At 34.8% G+C, this 8561-nt stretch overlaps 1 pseudogene; it reads left to right on the top strand.

The window, feature by feature from the left end:
- The first annotated feature begins 1386 nt into the window (after window positions 1-1386).
- Window positions 1387-3308, top strand: LOC143567178 (putative pentatricopeptide repeat-containing protein At3g49142 pseudogene; annotated as a pseudogene).
- Window positions 3309-8561: the final 5253 nt, after the last annotated feature.

Below are 8561 nucleotides of genomic sequence, written 5' to 3'. Positions count from 1 at the left end.
TCAAATTCCTCTCCTAAAATGTCTTTTCAGAAGATTTAAGGAAAAATGTAATTACAGTTCACAAAATTACAAGAAAGTGGCAAAATAAATGGGTCTGGTCATGGTTAATGATTTTCATAAAAGTGAATGTAATATGCAGAGTGAACCGAATTTATGGAAAAAACGTTTTTTTGTGATAGACCTACTAGAGGGCCAAGGAAAGAGCCCAACAAGCATCGGTGGCACCGCCACTACCAACAATGCTCAAAATAAGCGAAAACGAGAGACAAATAATGCGCCTGCAAAGCCATCTCAGATAAAGAGTAAAAAGCCTCCGTGAAGCTTTTGTTTCTTGGTTGAATATGTGATTATGTTAATAATACATCTACGTTATCATAATCAAGGTTAGCTCAACTGAATCTGTAACTCTTTAGTTTATATTAATTGTATTCTAAGTAAAATTTGTGAAGATAAACATGATTTGTGGCAAAAACTGAGTAAATGAGTCAAAGTTTTGTTAATGATGTAAATGAGTCAAAACTCCTTGGTCATATCAAGGAATGTAACTCTTTTAACTACTCAAGCATTATTTTTGAAGATTTCGGTAGTCGAGGAGATATAATTTGAGTTTTGGTCACCAAGGTCTGAGATTGACGGTTTCACCCGCGAACACCGCGAAACCTGCACCCCCGCAACGCAGGGGTCAAAATACTAGTTTTTTATTTAATTTAAAACCTTGTTATATATTTATCTTATGTTTGGTTATCGAATTTACTTGTAACACCTATTTTTTAACGTTAGTGTTAAAATTTAATGTGGAACTTGATAAATTACCAAGAATTTATCAAGAATTTATAAATCATCAAATTACTTAAATATAAACTGTATTTATAAGGTTTTTAGTTGTCAATAATTTTAAGTAGGAAAAATGCTTTTACTTTTATTGAAACGTGTAATGTTGCTATTTTAAGAGCATGTTTGGAATTGCTTATTAAAAGTGCTTATGGCTTTTTGGAGAGGCAAAATATCCAAAATGCCCCTCCAAAAGCACCTAAAAGCTCCAATCCGTGGCCACCGCCGTCAAAACTCCCAACAAAGACTTTTTTAGCTAGAACAGGGTGGGTAGAGGTAGTCGGAGGAGATAATGGGGTTTGTGGAGAAAGAAGCGTTATGATCATGACAACATTCAGACTTTTTATTTGTGTGGAGTAACACATCTCATAAGTGGCAGCTTAAAGAGTTTGTATAACCAGCATCATAAATTGTACATTTAGACTTTTTAAATATAATACATACCAATACCAATTCATCTAAACAGGAACTGTGAGACAAATTAAAAGCACCTGACTACTAGTTTCATTGAAATCATAATGCCTAAATAATACGAGTAATAATATTAATTAGATCATGTTCACAATCGAAGACCTTCGCATCAAAATCTTGGACAAGTGCCCAGACATCAAACAACTGAAAACAATCCACTGCAAGTTAATCACTGCAAACAATCTGGCCTCAGCTTCACACATTGCTCTCAAACTAATGAAGGCTTACTCCGATTGCCGCCAAATCACACCCACCCGCCAACTGTTCGACCAAATGCCCCACAAGGATGTTGTCTTTTTAAACGTCATGATTCGAAGCTACGTCAACAATAAACTCTATAACCAAGCAATTAACATGTACAAAACCATGCACAGGCTTAGTGTTATACCAGATCACTTCACAATTCCTCAAGTTTTGAAAGCTTGTTCGGGTTACAGACCCATGTTGCTGTTTTTAACAAGGGTTTGCATTCAAATGTGTATGTGGGAAATGGGTTGGTTACAATGTATGCGAAATGTCACCGCTTGGTGGATGCGCGTCAAGTGTTCGATGAAATGCCTAGCAGAGATGTCGTTTCCTGGAACTCGTTGGTCGCTGCGTATGCGCAAAACGGGATGTTTTGTGACGCGTTGGAGGTCTGTCGGATGATGGTGGAAGGTTCGGGTTTGAAGCCTGATGCGGGCACGATGGCTAGTCTTGCCCCTGCGGTGACGTGTTCGACGGAGTCAGAAAATTTGATGTTTATGAAGGAAATGTTTATGAGCCACGCGCGTGATAGTTTGGTTTCGTGGAATGTGATGATAGCTGTGTATGTTAATAATGAAAAGCCTGCGAATGCGGTTAATCTTTATCTGCAAATGGAAAGTTGCGGGATTGACCCGGATTCGATCACGGTTGCTAGTGTGTTACCTGCGTGTGGGGATCTTTTGGCTTTAACGTTAGGGAGAAAGATTCATGAATATGTGAAAAGGAGGAGGCTTGTTCCTAATCTAACAGTAGAGAATGCGTTGATCGATATGTATGCGAAATGTGGATCTTTAAACGATGCACAGAAAGTGTTTGATGAAATGCCTAGTAGAGATGTTGTGTCATGGACTTCTATGGTTTCTGCCTATGGCATGACTGGTGACGGTCAAACCGCTTTGACCGTGTTTTCAGACATGCAGCAGTCAGGTCTCACGCCCGATTCCATTTCCTTTGTTCCGGTTTTATCAGCCTGCAGCCATGCTGGATTGTTAGATCAAGGAAAGCAGTTTTTTAAACAAATGACTGATGAATATAAAATTGTTCCGAGGCTCGAACATTTAGCTTGTATGGTGGATTTGTTGGGGCGTTCTGGGAGGATCGATGAAGCGTATGAGTTTATTAAAAATATGAAAATGGAACCAAATGATAGAATTTGGGGAGCGTTATTGAGTGCGTGTAAAGTCCATTCTAACATGGACATTGGTCTTATTGCAGCTGATCGTTTATTTAAATCGGTTCCTGAACAAGCTGGATATTACGTTTTGTTGTCAAATATTTACGCGAAAGCGGGCAGATGGAAAGATGTGACAGCTATTAGGTCAATGATGAAAGTCAAAGGAGTAAAAAAGGAGCCCGGTGTTAGTAATGTGGAGCTTAATAATCAAGTTCACTCGTTTCTTGCAGGTGATCAATCACATCCACAGTCTAAACAGATCTATGAAGAATTGGACGTGATCGTAGGGAAAATGAGAGAATTAGGGTATGTACCCGAGACAGATTCTGCACTTCATGACATTGAGGATGAAGATAAAGGAAACCATCTTGCGGTTCATAGTGAAAAGCTGGCTATTGTGTTTGTTATTATAAATACCGAACCTTTTACGCCTATAAGGATTACCAAGAATCTGCGTGTTTGTGAAGATTGCCATATAGCTGCTAAGCTCATTTCCAAGATTGTTGAACGAGAAATTATTCTTCAGGATACAAATCGATTTCATCATTTCAAGAACGGTTTTTGCTCGTGTGGTGATTATTGGTGAGTGATTTGTTTTACATCTGGAATTAGCAGCATGCATGAAATACCTTTTTACTGCACACAATTGTAACAAACTTACTTTCTTGTAAATTTTCTTCTGTTGTTTTGTTTTGGCCATTTGATGTAACAAAATTTGTATTTTGTATTCAATTTATGTAGTTAACCCATTAAACCGGGAAAAAGGTGACAGTTTTTATAGTATTTGACACATTTTATTTTCCATTCTTATTAATATACCAATGAAAACTGTCCATCCATTGTCTTGTTGAACAACACTTCCTATTAAGGTATTTATGAAACGTTGAAACCAACTTGAACCGCCTAAACCGAATCAAGTCCATCGGTTAGACTAGATTGAGATTCAAATAGTTTTGAGGTTTTGACAGTTTAATGTTTGATTCGGTTTAAAACTTGAAACCGGATGTGTAAGCCAACCAGCCATTTTTTCATTTATATTATTTTTTTCATTTTTGAATGTGGTAATATATATAGATGTGTGTATTATAGTTATAAATGATCTTAATTTTAATAAAAACAAAAACAAAATCGGTTCCAATGCCACACCCAACTAGAATGTCAGTAAAGGAGTCAAGACGCTTATGAGATACTCGAGAACACCTCGCTAAAAACTTGACTCGAGTCGGATTAATGAGCCCAAACCTAAAAACAAGCTTATTTAATAAACTGGTCCGAGTGCAAGCTTTATGTATCGAGCTCGAGTAGTTTCGCGAGGATAAACAAGCTTATTTATATAAATTTTATTTAATGTGTAAATGTATATTTATACAATAACTATTATTGTAAAGAAAAGTAAGTTAATAAATATATATTATTACTAGTTTTTGCCCCCGTATTACGGGGGTTGTTTTATATTATTGTTTCTAATATTTATTTATTTTTTGAATTTTAATTTTTTTTTATTGTATGAAAGTTAATAATATACTTATGATTTGATGATAAATTGTTTCACAAATAAACGAGATGTTATAACCCGGTTTAAAAGTTATATGGGTTTGATGAGACCAAATACCCGTTTATTTTTTTTTTTACTATAAAATTGGTTTTTTAATTATAAATATATTTATGAAAGTTAATAATATACTTATGGTTTGATGAGACCGAAGACCCGTTTATTTTTTTTACTATCAAATTGTTTTTTTAATTTAAATAATATATATATCTTTTTTAAAATAAATAAGATATTAATTTTAATTATATCCTATTTTATAGGATTTTTACATCATTAATTTGGTGGAATAATTTTTAATTTAATGAGATATTATAACCCGTTTAAGGAATATCTGGGTTTGGTAAGACCCATACCCATAAATTCGGGTCAAATGCATGAGAAGTCTCCATTTAAAAATCAACTAAATCTGGTGACTCCAAAAGAAGGGGGAGCGACCACATCGCGACACGTAGGATTTTTATATCTTCGTTTATATATATTATAGATATATACATATCATTATTATTATTATAAAATATATATATATATAAAAATTATAAAATATATAAAAATTAATTATCTATAAAATATAAACAAGACACCCCTGAGCCGTTCTCGAGCTTTTGAAAAAGTGCTCAAGATGAGCCGAACATGAGCACTAGTAAGTTAAACAAGCCTAGCTGAACCTTAGGCAAGCGCGGGCACGACTCGGCTTGTTTACACCCTGACACCCAACCCTCGAAACGTTAGCTATCATTTCGACTCACAATCTTCAAAACCGGTAGAACCATGGAACTTTAGCTTCAATAACTGTACCGAATTCATTACATAGGTAACAAACTCCAAAAATAGTGGGAACAAACTAATGTTTAACAATCTATCCCACATTGACCTCTAGTAGAATCCAGCTTATCGTATGTCGTAAACGGGTCATTCCGGACCCACAAAAGTGAGAAAATGAGAGCCAGTAGAATCGATCACACGATAACAATGGTCGGGGTTCGGTTTTGTCTCCCCAACAAACCTTTAAGGAACGGATACAAATGGACGATGACCCATATCGCAAAATACAGCTTCCCGAACAGAGGGCCCCACGACTGGTACCCGCTGTTGAATGCAGATGAAACAACGGACATAATGCCGACTAACTTGACGATGAGAACAGTGGTAACAAATCCATCAATGTGTAAAAAATATAAAAGTTAAAATATTCAAAAATAAACAGGCTATCAAGCTTTTTACAAGCTGAACTCGAGCTCAACATTTCAGCTCTTTAACTTAAGCGAGCCGATGACCCAAAATTGTTCACTACTCCACCAGTCTTTGTATTAATGTGTTTAAAAATATAAAAGCTTTTTACATCTCAAAAGAGTACTAATTTCTTTCAAATGATACACATTTGACTTTTTTGGTCAAACTTCACAAACATTTAAATTCAAAACTAAGGTTTAAAACTTCAAACATTTAATTTCTTTCAGTGCTTTATTTTTATCCATGTAGTTTTTATTAATATTTCTTAACCCACAGCAGTTTTAACCCGTCCCCACGTAAACCAGGCCCTGAATCCCATCCAGCCCTTTCAAGTTGATCTGTATAATAAAAGTCAAAATTATGAACAAATAACAAAGTCCATGTTTGACTTTTTGAAAGTCAACAAAAAACCAGAACTTGACTCACGTCAAAGAAGACGATATTGCGATTAGCATATCGAATCAAATGTTTTCTTTCCGTAAGCAGGGTCCATAATGAAGCACATGGCTTCATTCAGAGGTTTGCTGTTATTGAAGTAGTGATCACAATCGACATTCAAAAGATATGCATCGTTTGTCAAGACTGCCGAAACCCGAATCTGGAATGGCATAAAAAATTGCATGAATACACAATCAAGCATGCATAAAAAAAAGTCCCATTTTGAATACAAAATTACAGACCAAAGCATTCATGGCACTGGCTTTCTTGTGATGTTGGAAGCCCGCACGAGATACATAAACCAAACGAGGTAACTATAATATCAACACCTCCATTGTGTCCCAAGAACACCTATTCAACCAAATAAAGTTTTAAAAATAATAATCATCATTGTAAAAAACAAAAAAGATAATCTGTTGTATTGTAGTAATACCTGGATCATTCATGGATGATCTAATAATGGGTAAATAAAAAATGTTTAAATAATAATGGGTAAATAAAACATCAAGTTAAAAATGTTTAAAAACAATTTCAACTAATAATATGGGTAAATAAAAAAAATTGAAGTTAAAGATGGGTGTATATGAAACTCTAAAATCTTAGAAAAACAAGGGTAAAATGGTCACTTATTAATTTGCTTTTAATGAATTGGGTACATTTGATATTTGAACAACTTTGTAAAGGCATATATGAAATTTTTAGTTTTGCATGGGCATACATGATATTTTCCGATCTGTAGAGGTATCATCAAAGAGGGTATTTTAGGAAATTTTGTTGTTAGTTAAAGACTTGTATGCCAAGTCAAAGATTGCATGTTTTTGAACATCAAACTCACCTTCATTGTTCTACGTTCTTTAACGAAAGAAGGCTGAATATTGTCCTTTAAGTAATCTATCTTTGGAGCAAAATAAAACTCGGGGTACAATGCTATGTTTTTTTAGAAAACAGGACCCACTTTCTCGCGAACTCGGTTGTTTCTGAAAGCGACTCAAATGCAGAACCATCATCAGATACATAACACGAGACTTTGTCAACTGGATATTGAACCGAAAGAATAGATAGTAATTAGTGGCGGTTCTTTTAACGGGTCCACTTTACTCAAAAGCACGTCTATTGGCGCCAACTGTGACGGCTCGCCTTCCCTATCATACCTGCAAAAGTATCAAACTTGATCCCAAATTTTATCCATTTTGTTAAAAATTGTTACTTAACTAACACTATATCTATTTGTCATTTGGATTATATGTATTCAAATCCTGTGGCGGGTCCACGATTCTCACAGGACCTATAAAAAGGGCATTGTTATGAAATTAACTAAATAGTATATATAGTCAATACCAAAAAAAAATGCATTTTATCATGTTATAAATAATATTTACTTGTTGCCCGTTAGTGAGGTGAGGAATCGCTTGTCGAGAATCTTGTCTTCTAGAAGATGAGGAAAGAAATTTCGGAATCTTCTCCTTGTCTTTCCATTTCCTTGAACATAATCAAACTCGTTATCATCCTCGTCATCAACACGCAGGCTGCCATTTTTCAAAAAAGAATTAAACAAAACCGTCCCACCTAAGAGAACTAAACACTCATATTTGTATGTGAATTGTGGAGGCAACCCATATATATTTCAACCTCTTCGATTAAGTTCGCCCATGTATTGAAACTGGCCACCAAAGTATGTATGTGGTTTCATCTATAATAAGACTATTATAAACATGTCAAATGACAAAATACCCTTAGAAATTTTATACCAAGTCTTGCATTGAGGGCAAGCTTGATTTCCATCTCTTCTTTCATACTCATAACACACCGGGAAAGCACACTCGACTCGTTGCAAGCAGCACCATTTTCAGTCAGGCCAAGTGTACGTGTCACCACGTATTTGCCTATTTATATTATTCATCGGCTAATACTGATTTACAAGAAATGCCCAATCCATATATTATAGTTGTTATCAGATTTATTCGGCAACAACATTATAAGCAAGTCACATTTTCACAGATCAGGTACCCATTGCAGCATTGGTTAAGTTAAATGTCTAATCTAAAATACCCATCAACAAGAGGGCATTCGACTACCTTACTATAGGAGAATAGATCATTCATGAACATAACGATTAATGAGCCTCTTTTTGTTAAGTATAATAGTCAAGATCCAACAAAGAAAAGGTTTTTAGACTTGAGAATCAAAATAAATATTATTTAATAATTCATAATCATGGAATAAATTGTTTTTATAACCACTAAACCTTGTCACATTATCATTGTGTAATAAAAAGAATACACATTGCATATGCAGTAAGCATCAACAGTAACACAAGATCATATTATTGCTCACTTGGTAGTTATAAAAATTTTAACAAATAAAAAGTACAATATATATATATATATATTATAATTTTAGGTTTAGGTTTATATTTGAATTATTTTATGACTTTGTTTGAAAAATGGAAATTAAATCTTCAACGCAATTACTTTCCAACGTTCATTTGAATGAAGTGATGGCCAAATGGAGGAGATGTTAGTGAAAGAGAAGAGAGAGGGCAAATGAAGTCCGGCAACCCATACGAGTATGCGAGGAAGGTAAGAGAGAAACAGGAAAAGAAGGGAGAGAATGGGGGTG

Source organism: Bidens hawaiensis, unplaced genomic scaffold (assembly GCF_021521415.1).
Source record: "Bidens hawaiensis isolate Kalapana, Puna unplaced genomic scaffold, B.hawaiensis_p1.1 tig00023231_1, whole genome shotgun sequence".
Taxonomy (NCBI): Eukaryota; Viridiplantae; Streptophyta; class Magnoliopsida; order Asterales; family Asteraceae; genus Bidens; species Bidens hawaiensis.
Note: the sequence above shows the minus strand (reverse complement) of the source record. Positions and strands in the feature narration are given on the sequence as shown.